The following is a 12116-nucleotide window of genomic DNA, read 5'->3' on the forward strand; positions in this document are numbered from 1 at the left end:
GACAATAACAACTTGGAAGAGGAAAGGGATGAAACTAGCTTAGTCTAAGTAAATAAGAGGATATCAGAAAATGAACTGTCTCATCTATGAGACTTTTTATACAAACCTCATGGTAACCACTAAACAAATGATTAGAACAGAGACACAATGATAAATAAGGAGAAAACTAAGAAAAGTAGCATAGAAAACTACCTACCTGAATTGGTAGTCTGCAATACGCAGGACAAGAAACAAAGGAAATGCAGGAGAACCAGAAAACAAGTGAAGAAATGAGAGCATTAGGCCCTCATATATTGATAATCACTCTAAATGTAAATGGATTGAATTCTCCAATGAAAAGACACATGATAGATTAAAGAACAACATCCAGAAATATGCTGCCTCCAGGAAACACATCTCAGCCCCAAAGACAAACACAGACTCAGAGTGAAGGGTTAGAAGACGAAACTCTAAGCTGATGGCAAACAAAAGAAAGCAGGTGTCACCATAATTAGACAAAATAGACTTCAAGACAAAACAGGTAAAGAGACACAAAGAGGGGCAGTATATAATGATCAAAGGGACACTCCACTAAGAAGACATTACCCCAATATTTATGCACCCAACACAGGAGCACCAAAGTAATAAAGCAAGGTATTAATAGTCCTAAAAGGAGATATTAACAACAACATAATGATCGTAGGGGACTTCAACACCCCACTTACACCAATGGGTAGATCATCCAGACAGAAAGTCAAAACAAAGAAATTGTAGAATTAAATGAAAAACTAGACCAGGTATATATAGAACACTCCATCCAAAAGCAGCAGGTTACACATTCTTCTCAAGCGCACATGGAACATTCTCAAAGACAGACCATATGTTGGGAGACAAGGCAAGCCTCAATAAATTTAAGAAGACTGAAGTAATATCAAGCATGTTTTCTGACCATAAGGCTATGAAACTAGAAATCAACTACAAGAAAAAAGCTGGGAAGGGGGCAAAGATGTGGAGATTAAACAGCATGCTACCGAAAAACCGCTGGATCACTGAAGAAATTAAAGGAGAAATCAAACATTATCTGGAGACGGATGAAAATGAAACCACACCATACCAACACGCTTTGGATGCAGCAAAAGCGGTCCTAAGAGGGAAATTCACTGCAACACAGACTCACCTTAACAAACAAGGAAAATCTCAAATAAGCAATCTCAAACGACACCTAATGGAATTAGAAAAAGAACAAACGAAGCCCAAAGTCAGTAGAAGGGGGGAAATAACAAAAATCAGAGCAGCAATAAATAAAGTTGAAACCAAAAAGACAGTAGAAAGGATCAATGAAACAAAGAGATGGTTCTTTGAGAATATAAACAAAATTGACAAACGCTTAGCCACGCTCACTAAGACAAAAAGAGAGAAGGCTCAAATAAATAAATTAGACATGAAAGAGGAGGAATTACAATGCACACCACAGAAATAGGAAAGATTATAAGAGAATACTATGAAAAACTATATGCTAACAAATTGGACAATCTAGAAGAAACGAATAAGTTCTTAGACTCCTACAAACTCCCACAACTAAATCAAAAAGAAATAGAGAATCTGAATAGACCAATCACAAGTAAAGAGATTCCAATGGTAATCAAAAACCTCCCAAAAAATAAAAGTCCAGGACCACGTGGCTTCTCTGGAGAATTCCACCAAACATTCAAAGAAGATTTAAGGCCTATCCTTCTCAAAATATTCCAAAAAATTGAGGAAGACAGAACACTTCCTAATACATTCTAGGAGGCCAACATCGCCCTCATACCAAAGCCAGACAAGAAAAACACAAAGAAGGAAAATTACAGGCCAGTATCACTGATGAACATAGAGGCAAAAATACTCAACAAAATATTGGCAGACCAAATACTGTAATACATTAAAAAGATCATACACCATCATCAAGTGGGATTTATACCAGGGACACAGAGATGGTTCAACATCCGCAAATCAATCAATGTGATACACCACATTAACAAAATGAGGAACAAAAACCACACGATCATCTCAATAGATGTAGAGAAAGCATTGGACAAGATCCAACATCAATTTATGATAAAAACATTCAATAAAATGGGTATAGAAGGAAAGTATCTCAACATAATACAACCCGTATATGACAAACCCACAGCCAATATCACACTCAATGGGGAAAAACTGAAAGCCATCCCTCTGAGAAAAGGAAGAAGACAAGGGTGCCCACTCTCACCACTCTTATTCAACATAGTACTGGAGGTGTTGGCCAGAGCAATTAGGCAAGAAAAAGAAATGAAAGGAATCCAATTTGGAAAGGAAGAAGTGAAACTTCCGCTATTTGCAGATCACATGATTTTATATATAGAAAACCTTAAAAAATCCATCAGAAAGCTATTAGAAATAATCAACAATTACAGCAAAGTTGCATGGTACAAAATGAACTTATAAAAATCACTTGCATTTCTATACTCTAATAATGAACTAACAGAAAGAGACCTTAAGAACACAATCCCCTTCACAATCGCAACAAAAAGAATAAAATATCTTGAAATAAATTTAACCAAAGAAGTGAAAGACCTATACAATGAAAACTACAAGACATTACTGAAAGAAATTGATGATGACATAAAGAAATGGAAAGATATTCCATGCACATGGATTGGAAGAATAAATATAGTTAAAATATCCATACTACCTAAAGCAATGTACAGATTCAATGCAATCTCAGTCAGAATCCCAATAACATTCCTCACAGAAATAGAACAAAGAATCCCAAAATTCATGTGGGGCAACAACAGATCCCAAATAGATAAATCAGTCCTGAGAAAAAAGAACAAAGCTGGAGGCATCACAATCCTGACTTCAAAACATAGTACAAAGCTATAGTGATCAAAATAGCATGGATCTGGTACAAAAACAGGCACACAGATCAATGGAACAAAACTTAAGTTCCAGAAATAAAACCACACATCTACGGACAGCTAATCTTCCACAAAGCAGTTAAGAACATACAATTGAAAAAGGAAAGTCTCCAACAAAGGGTGTTGGGAAAACTGGACAGCCACATGAAAAATAAAGTGACCATTCTCTTACACCATACACAAAAATAAACTCAAAATGGATCAAAGACTTGATGGTGAGACCTGAAACCATAAAAATTCTAGAAGAAAATTAGGCAGTACACTCTTTGACATCAGTCTTAAAGGTTCTTTTTTGAGCATCCTGTCTTCTCGAACAAGGGAAATAAAAGAAAAAATAAACAAGTGGGACTTCATCAGATTAAAGAGCTTCTACAAGACAAGGGAAACCAGGATTGAAACAAAAAGACAACCCACCAACTGGGAAAAAATATTTGTAAATCATATATCCGGCAAGGAGTTAATCTTTATAACATATAAAGAACTCACACAACTCAACAAGAAAAAATCAAACAACCACGATCAAAAAATGGGCTGAGGATATGAACAAACATTTCTCCAAGGAAGATATACAGATGGCCAATAAGCACAAGAAAAGATGTTCAACATCACTAATCATTAGGGAAATGCAAATCAAAACTACGAGACATCACCTTGCACCTGTTAGAATGACTACAATTACCAAGACAAAAGACAACAAATGTTGGAGATGATGTGGAGCAAAGGGAACCCTCATAACACTGCTGGTGGGAACGCAAACTGGTGCAGCCACTATGGAAAATAGTATGGAAATTTCTCAAAAAACTAAAAATAGAAATACCATATGACCCAGCTATCCCACTACTAGGCACGTATCCAATGAACTTGAAATCAACAATTCAAAGGGATTTATGCACTCCTATGTTCACTGCAGCATTATTCATAATTGCCAAGATGTGGACGCAAGCCAAGTGCCCATCAAGTGATGAATGGATAAATAAGTGGTATGGGGCTGGCCCCGTGGCCGAGTGGTTAAGTTCGCATGCTCCGCTGCAGGCAGCCCAGTGTTTCGTTAGTTCAAATCCTGGGTGCGGACATGGCACTGCTCATCAGACCACGCTGAGGCAGCGTCCCACATGCCACAACTAGAAGGACCCACAATGAAGAATACACAACTATGTACCAGGGGGCTTTGGGGAGAAAAAGGAAAAGAATAAAATCTTTAAAAAAAAAAAAAAAGAAGAAGAAGAAGTGGTATATATATATATATATATATATACACACACACACACACAACGGAATACTACTCAGCCATAAAAAAGACAAAATCGTCCCATTTGCAACAACACTGGTGGACCCTGAAGGTATTATGTTAAGAGAAATAAGCCAGTCTGAGATAGACAAACACTGTATGATTTCACTCATATGTGGAAGATAAACATGTGGACAAAGAGAACGGATTAGTGGTTACCAGAGGGGAAGTGGATTGGGGGGGCACACAAAAGGGGTAAATATATATGGTGACAGATAAAAATTAGACTATTGGTGGTGAGCACAATGCAGTCCATACAGAAACTGATAAATAGCAATGTACACCCACAATTTCACAATCTTATAAACCATTATGACCTCAATAAAATAATTTAAAAAAAAACAAACAGAAGACATAAATCATAACTATCAGGCATGGAAAAATGGGGATATATCTACAGATCCTGCAGAAATTAAAAGATCACAGAATATTATGAACAATCTTTAGCCTAAAATAGATAAAGCACTAGAAGGAACTAATTTACGAAAGCTTATAAAAAAAACTTTTTAAATCTTTAATAGGTAAGAAAGTGAATCCATAACTAGAAGTCTTCCCCTCAAGAAAAACACAAGTTTCATGGGTAACTTCCACCAAACATTTGAGGAAAAAATAAAACTCTACACAAATTATTCCACAAAACAGGGGAGAATATTTCCCAACTCATTATATGACACTGACATAACCTAGTTACCAAAACAAAAAAGAACTTATAGGAAAGAGAATATTACAGAGCAATCTTACTAAAATTAAATGTAAAAATTCCAAACCAATTCTTAGCAAATTTACTCCAATAATATATAAAAAAACTAACAACATAACAAAATGGAGTTTATTCTTGAAATACAAGACTAGTTAACATTTGGGTCAAAAACCCAGTGTAACTGATCATATTATCAGAAGAAAAAAGAAAAATCATATGATTATCTCAACAGATTTTGTTTTTGAAAGTGTAAAATGTGTTTGATAAAATTTAAAACTACCAGACTTCCGCTTTCTGCCATGGTAGAGTAACCGGCACCTAATGTGCCCTTACACCACAAGAACTAGAACACTAGACCAAATACATAAAACAACTATTTTCAAACACTGACAAATAGCCAGTACAGACGGGGCCCAGCCCCATGGTGTAGTGGTTAAGTCCAGCACGCTCTGCTTCAGCAGCCCGGTTTTGTGGTTTCAGATCTTGAGCATGGACCTACACCACTTGTCAAGCCATGCTGTGCCAGTGACCTACTTACAAAATAGAGGAAGATTGGCACAGATGTCAGCTCAGGTCTAATCTTCTTCAAGCATAAAAAAAAAGAGGAAGATTAGCAACAGATGTTAGCTCAAATGAAATCTTTCTCACCAAAAAAACCCCACAAAAACACAAGACAAATGGCCAGTACACAGTTATAATTCCTAAAATTTGCATGGAATCTCAGGGATACCAAATACTCAAAACAATCTTAAAAGGGAAGAACAAAGTTGGAAGCATCATGCTTCCTGATTTCAAAACTTCCTACAAAGCTACAGTAATCAAGAGTGTGTTAGTGGCATAAAAACAGACATACAGACCAAGGAATAGAGAGCCAAGAAATAAACCTTCACATATATGGTTAAATGATTTTCAACAAGAGTGCCATGACTATTCAATAGGGAAAGGACAGTCTTTTCAATAAATGGTGCTACGAAAATTGTATATTGACATGCAAAAGAATGAAACTGGACACTTACCTAAAATCAAATACAAAAATTAACTCAAAATGGATCAAAGACCTAAATGTAACAGCTTAAAGTATAAAATACTTACAAAAAACATAGCAAAAACACTTAATGACATTGGATTTGGCAATGATTTCTTGGATACAATACCAAAATCACAGGCAAAAAAGAAAAAGTAGATAAACTGGACTTCATCAAAATTAAAAACTTTTGTACGTCAAAAGACACCATCAACAGAGTGAAAAGCAACCCACAGGATAAAATATTTATGAATCATATATATGATAAAGGATTAATATCCTCCAGAATAAAGAACTCCTATAACAAAAAAGCCAATTCAAAAATGTGCAAAGGACTTGAATAGACATTTCTCCAAAGATATACAAATCTTCCGTTAATATTTTTAATATTTTATACGTAAAAAACAAGATATACAAATGGACAATAAGTACATGAAAAGATGCTGAACATCACTAACCATTAGGTGTGATATTATAAGAACATATTTGGTTTTCATCCCCTCCTTAGCAGAGAGCTCCTAAAACCCTCAGAATTTCCTACGTGAGGAGAGCCATAAAGATGTCTTTTGTGATGTTAATGAGGTGGCATTTGGAATGCCCGTAGGCCACCTAAGGATGGGGGCTGGTCAACCAAAGGAACCATGTGATTAGAGGACTGAAACTTGCAGTCCCACCACTCTAAGCATCTCCAGGAGGAGAAAGAGACTAGAGATTGAGTTCAATCACCAATAGCCAAGCACTTAATCAATCTTGTCTATGTAATGAAGCCTTCATAAAATCCCAAAAGGACAGAGTTCAGAGAGCTTCCAGATCGGTGAACATGTGGCGATTCAGGGAGAATGGGACACCCAGAAAGGGCATGGAAGCTCTGCATCCCTTCCCACATACCTTGCCAGATATTTGTACATCAATGTTCACAGCAGCCTTATTCACAATAGCCAAAAGGTGGAAACAAATCAAATGTCCTTTGACTGATGAATGGATAAACAGAATGTGTGTGTGCGTACACATACACACATACATACATACAACAGAATATTATTTAGCCTGAAAAAGGAAGTTCTGATACATGTTAGACTATGGATGAACCTTGAAGGCCTTATGCTACATGAAATAAGCTAGGCACGAAAAGACAAATATTGTATGACTCCATTTGTATCAGGTACCTAGAGTAGTCAAATTCATAGTGACGCAAAGTAGAATGGTGGACATCAGGGGCTGGGGGAGACGGAAAAGGGGAGTTGTTTAACGGCTACAGAGTTTCCGTTTGAAATGATGAAATGGGTTTGCAGATGGATGGTGGTGATGGCTGCACAACAATGTGAATGTACTTAATGCCTCTGGTGTGTATTTAAAAATGGTTAAAAGTGTCAATTCTATGTTATGTACATTTTACCACAATTTTAAGAAAATACATACAGATTGAAAAGAAATAAAATTTTTTATTCCCAGATGACATGATCATGGAGGTAGAAAATCCTAAGCACCATACAAAAAAGCTACCAGAACTAATATCTGAAGTTAGTAAAGTAACAGGATACAAGGTCAAATAAACAAAAAGCAAAACCATATACTATATACTAGAGACAAATAGAAAATAAAAATTTTTAAACATCTTTTACAATAGCATCAAACAAACAAGTTATGCTTAGGATAAATTTAACAAAAGGTGTACAAGACCTGTACTCTGAAAACTCAAAACTTTGCAGAGAGAAATGAAAGAAAATGTAGAAATATAATATGTTTATGGTTCTGAAGACTCAATATTGTTAAAATGTCAGTTCTCCCCAAACTATCTATAGGTCAATCCCAACCAAATGGACTATACTACTGAATGTGAAATGCAAAATTACGAAGCATCTAGAGAATGAACTATCTTCATAACCTCAATGTAGAGAAAAACCTCAAACAAGACACAAAAAAGCAGTAACAATAAAGGAAAAGACTGATAAACTGAGCTACATTAAAATTAAGAACTTCTGTTCATTTTTAGGCCATCATTAAGAGTAAAAAGGCAAGCCAGAGTGGAGAAGATATATTTAAACACAACACATGTAACTGACAAAGGACGCCTATCCAAAACACAAAAAGAACTCTTAAGACTCCATAAGACAAAGACAAATGAAACGACAGGAAAATGCAAAAGTTGCACTTCACAAAAATGAATATTCAAGTAATCAATAATTATATGAAAGGATGCTTAACATCATCAATCACCAGAAAATACAAATTTCAGCCTCAACGAGATACCACTGTACACCCATCAGAATGACTAAATTTTTCTTTAATTGACAACATCAAGGGTCAGTAAAAGTGTGGAACGGGAACTCTCACACACTGCTGGTGGGAGTATAACACAGTACAATCACTTTGGAAAATATTTTAGCATTATCACCGAAGTTGAATAAAGGTATACTTATAATCCAGCACTTTGAGTAAAAAAGTAACATGAGCACATGTACACTGTTAATAGTTTCCTAGGGGTGCCATAACAAAGTACCACAAAACTGGTGCTTAAAACAACAGAAATTAATTGTGACAAACTTCTGATGACTGCAAGTCCAAAATCAAGGTGTGAGCAGGTCCATACTCCTCCTGAAACCTACAGGAGAATCCTTCCTTGCCTCTTCCTAGCTTCTGGTGATGCTGGCAATCTTTGATGTTCCTAGGTTTGTAGGTGCAACACTCCAACCCTCCATCTTCACACAGTGTTCTCCCTTTGTCTCTTCACACGGCCATCTTTTTACAAGGACACCAGTTGCATAAGATTAGGGGCCCAGCCTAATCTAGCAGGACTTCAACTTGGTTAATTACATCCGCAATGACCCTATTTCCAAATAAGGTCACATTCTGAGATACTGGGAGTTAGGACTTCAACATATCTTGTTGAGGGGGGAGACAATTCAGCCTATAATATATACCAAAAAACATGTACGTACAAGAATATTCATAAAAGCAATTTTTCATAACAGCCAAAAACTACAAACAATCCAAACATCACCATTAGAATGGATTTAAGAAGTTGTAACATATTTATGTAATGGAATGCTGCACAGAAATAAAAATAAAAGAACCACAATAACATGAAACAACTTTGATGAACCTCAAAAACATAACATTGAACGAAAGAAGCCATACATGAAACATACACGCTGAATCCATTTATATTAGAAATAAAAAACAGGCAATTAAAACTAAACATTTATTTACAGATGCATATTTACATGGTAAAAATATCAAGAAAATAAGTGATCACCATAAAACTGGATAAGGGTGACCTCTGATCAGGACAAGCGTCATGATCAGGAGGGGACATAAAGGAGGTTCTGGAGTATTAGTAACATTCAACTCCTCTACCTGCATGGTGAGTTACAGGGGTACAATGAGTTGTAGTCTTTTGTGTCCTTTTCTGTAAGTGGTATTTTATAATAATGTAGTTGAAAGAAAAGGAGCTTTGCTGGAAAAAAAAAGTTGGAAAAATACTTGAAGTAAATATAATAAACAGAGTTAATATCTTTATGTCAAAAATTCATGCTTAAATTAAGTGGAAGATAAGCAAAGTGTAAGAGATTATATAATATGCTGCCTTTTGTGTAAGAAGGAGAAATAGAAGATCTATTCATTTGTGCAAAAGAAATACAGTAAAGGTAAACTAGAAACTAGGTTGGTTCCTTTGAGGGGGTGGGTAGGAATGAGGTGGAAAAGACAGAAGAAATGAGTGGGGGAGAGGAGGAAGGGGAGTGATACTCAAAATCTCTTTTGGACAGTTCAGACATTTTGAATCGTTCACATCTCACACACCCCAAAACAATACAACAACAAACAGAAAGACCAATAAGAATGAGGAGAAAACCTAAAACGGAACTCAAAACAGAACCAAATGAACTGAACCATCCAACAAATGAGTAATGTAACCACACTGAAGAGGAAAAAACATCAACCCAATTCTTGTAAACACAGTATCTGAACTATACACGTCCTCAAGCTAAACACAAATAGTAGACTCTAACTAGGTTTCTTTCTTGCAGAGGTGTATGTTAGCAATTCTAAACTACATTCTGTTATTCTAGGATTAAGCAAGTAAGTAAAAATACTGTGGATAACAAGAACCAGAATTCTCAGCAATGTGGAAGAGAGTTACAAATATGGAAGAGAACAGAGTGAACCCTGTGGTGACAGACTGGAAATGGTGGTATCAGTGTGAAGTGATAGCTTTTAATATATATAGAATAGACAGATAGATATAGATGTGTGTGAACATATGTGTATTCACTCACACACATATGTATATATCTATTTCTTAACTCTATCAGCTGAGAGAACCTAGAAGCAATGGCACCTCAGTAGCAAATGCGCACATCTAGCACACACATCTTGATTTCCAAATGCATTCTCCACCAAAAGGAATTAAGGATCCTTAAGAGAAATGGCTGACTCCAGGGTTGGGATGAGCTTGGAATATCTTATTGCGCCAAAAAACAAAGAAAATGTTTAGGGGCAAGCCCCATGGCTGAGTGGTTAAGTTCATACACTCCGCTTTGGTGGCCCAGTGTTTCGCTGCTTTGGATCCTCAGCATGGACATGGCACTGCTCGTCAGACCATGCTGAGGTAGCATCCCACACACCACAACTAGAAGGACCCACAACTAAAATATGCAACTATGTACTGGGGAGAAGGAAAAAAAATTGATTGGCAACAGATGTTAGCTCACGTGCCAACCTTTAAAAAAAAAAGTTCAATGAATGTTAGACAGGGTCAGGTCAAAAGGACACAGGAATCAGCTTAAAGGGGCTTCCATTGGCCAATCTGGGACAATTTGACATCAATATAAATCACAATAGTAAAGAAATACTACTCAATGAATAAAATAAGAATCCAGGTGTCCACAATAATATAAATAAATAAGTAGAGGAGAAAGGTAAGCTCTTCTTTATAGCAGAAAGCCAACTAATAAACTGAAGGAATGACAGAATTAGAAAATCACCATTTGGCAACCATCATAGTAATAAATGATTCAAGCAAGAATTATCAGTGGATGTTAACTAGAAGGTAAAAATTAGATGAATAACAGAACATTTACAGAGCCTCAAACTATTTCCCCAACGAGATATCTATAAATTACAACAGGAAAAATAGTAACTTTATGGTGGAGTAACCTGACAGAGACTACTACCTTAACCAAGTGATCAAAGTTAACATCAACAGAAACGGGGCAAATTCACAACACATGCCTCTATAAGCATCTTTTCCATAGTATTCCTGACAAAACTGCATGAGGTGAATTTAATCATGAAAATATATCAAACAAACCCAAACTGAAACACATTCAACAAAATAACTGGCCTAAATTCTTTAAATTAGCAAGCAAAAATAAGGAAGATTAAAGAACCGTTCCAGATTAAAGCAGACTAAAGAGACAGGACAACTAAATCCAATGTATAATTCAGGATATTCTTTTGCTGCAAATGACATTCTTGACACTACCAGCAAGATCTGAATAAGATCTAATTAGATAATAGTATCATACCAGTTTAATTTTGGTACTGTGGCTATGTAAAAGAATGTCCTTGATTTTAGAAAATGCACAGTAACGTACTTAGGGGAAATGGGCATCATGACTGTAACTGACTTTCAATCCAAAAATAAAAGGTGTATATGTGTGTGTGTATTTGATACATATATGTATTTTACACACGCATACATATAAAATACAGAGAGAGAAACAGCAATTGATAGCAAGAGGTAAGAGGGAGAGAGAGATTAAATAAATACAGAAAAATGTTAATATATGGGAAATTTGGGCAAAAGGTATATATGTAGGGATTCTTTGTACTATTCTTACAACTTTTCTGTAAGCCTGAAATCATGTCAAAATAAAAAGCTAAAAGAAAAATTTTACATAATATAGATCAGACACTTCAAAAAAGCAAAAATCAAAGATGAGAACTTATTCAACCACTTAAAATAATAAATCACTTTTTGCCACTTAATTAGCACTAAAAAACATAAATGACAATACTCAGTGGTAGTGAGATTCTGGAGAACTTGGTATTTTCATACTTTGCTGTCTGAATGATAAGAAGTCCAAGCCTTTTGAGAAAAACAACTTGGCACTATGGACTGAGCAAAAAAAAAAAAGTACAAAGCCATGCTGTGGCAGGCGTCCCATGTATAAAGTAGAGGAA

General features: G+C 35.8%; 1 protein-coding gene across 15 annotated transcripts in view; it reads right to left on the reverse strand.

The window, feature by feature from the left end:
• MED6 (mediator complex subunit 6) overlaps window positions 1-12116 on the reverse strand; it is a 135508-nt gene that overhangs the window by 107691 nt on the left and 15701 nt on the right. The window lies entirely within an intron of this gene.

The sequence above is a fragment of the Equus caballus genome, chromosome 24, assembly GCF_041296265.1.
Source record: "Equus caballus isolate H_3958 breed thoroughbred chromosome 24, TB-T2T, whole genome shotgun sequence".
NCBI classification, from domain to species: domain Eukaryota; kingdom Metazoa; phylum Chordata; class Mammalia; order Perissodactyla; family Equidae; genus Equus; species Equus caballus.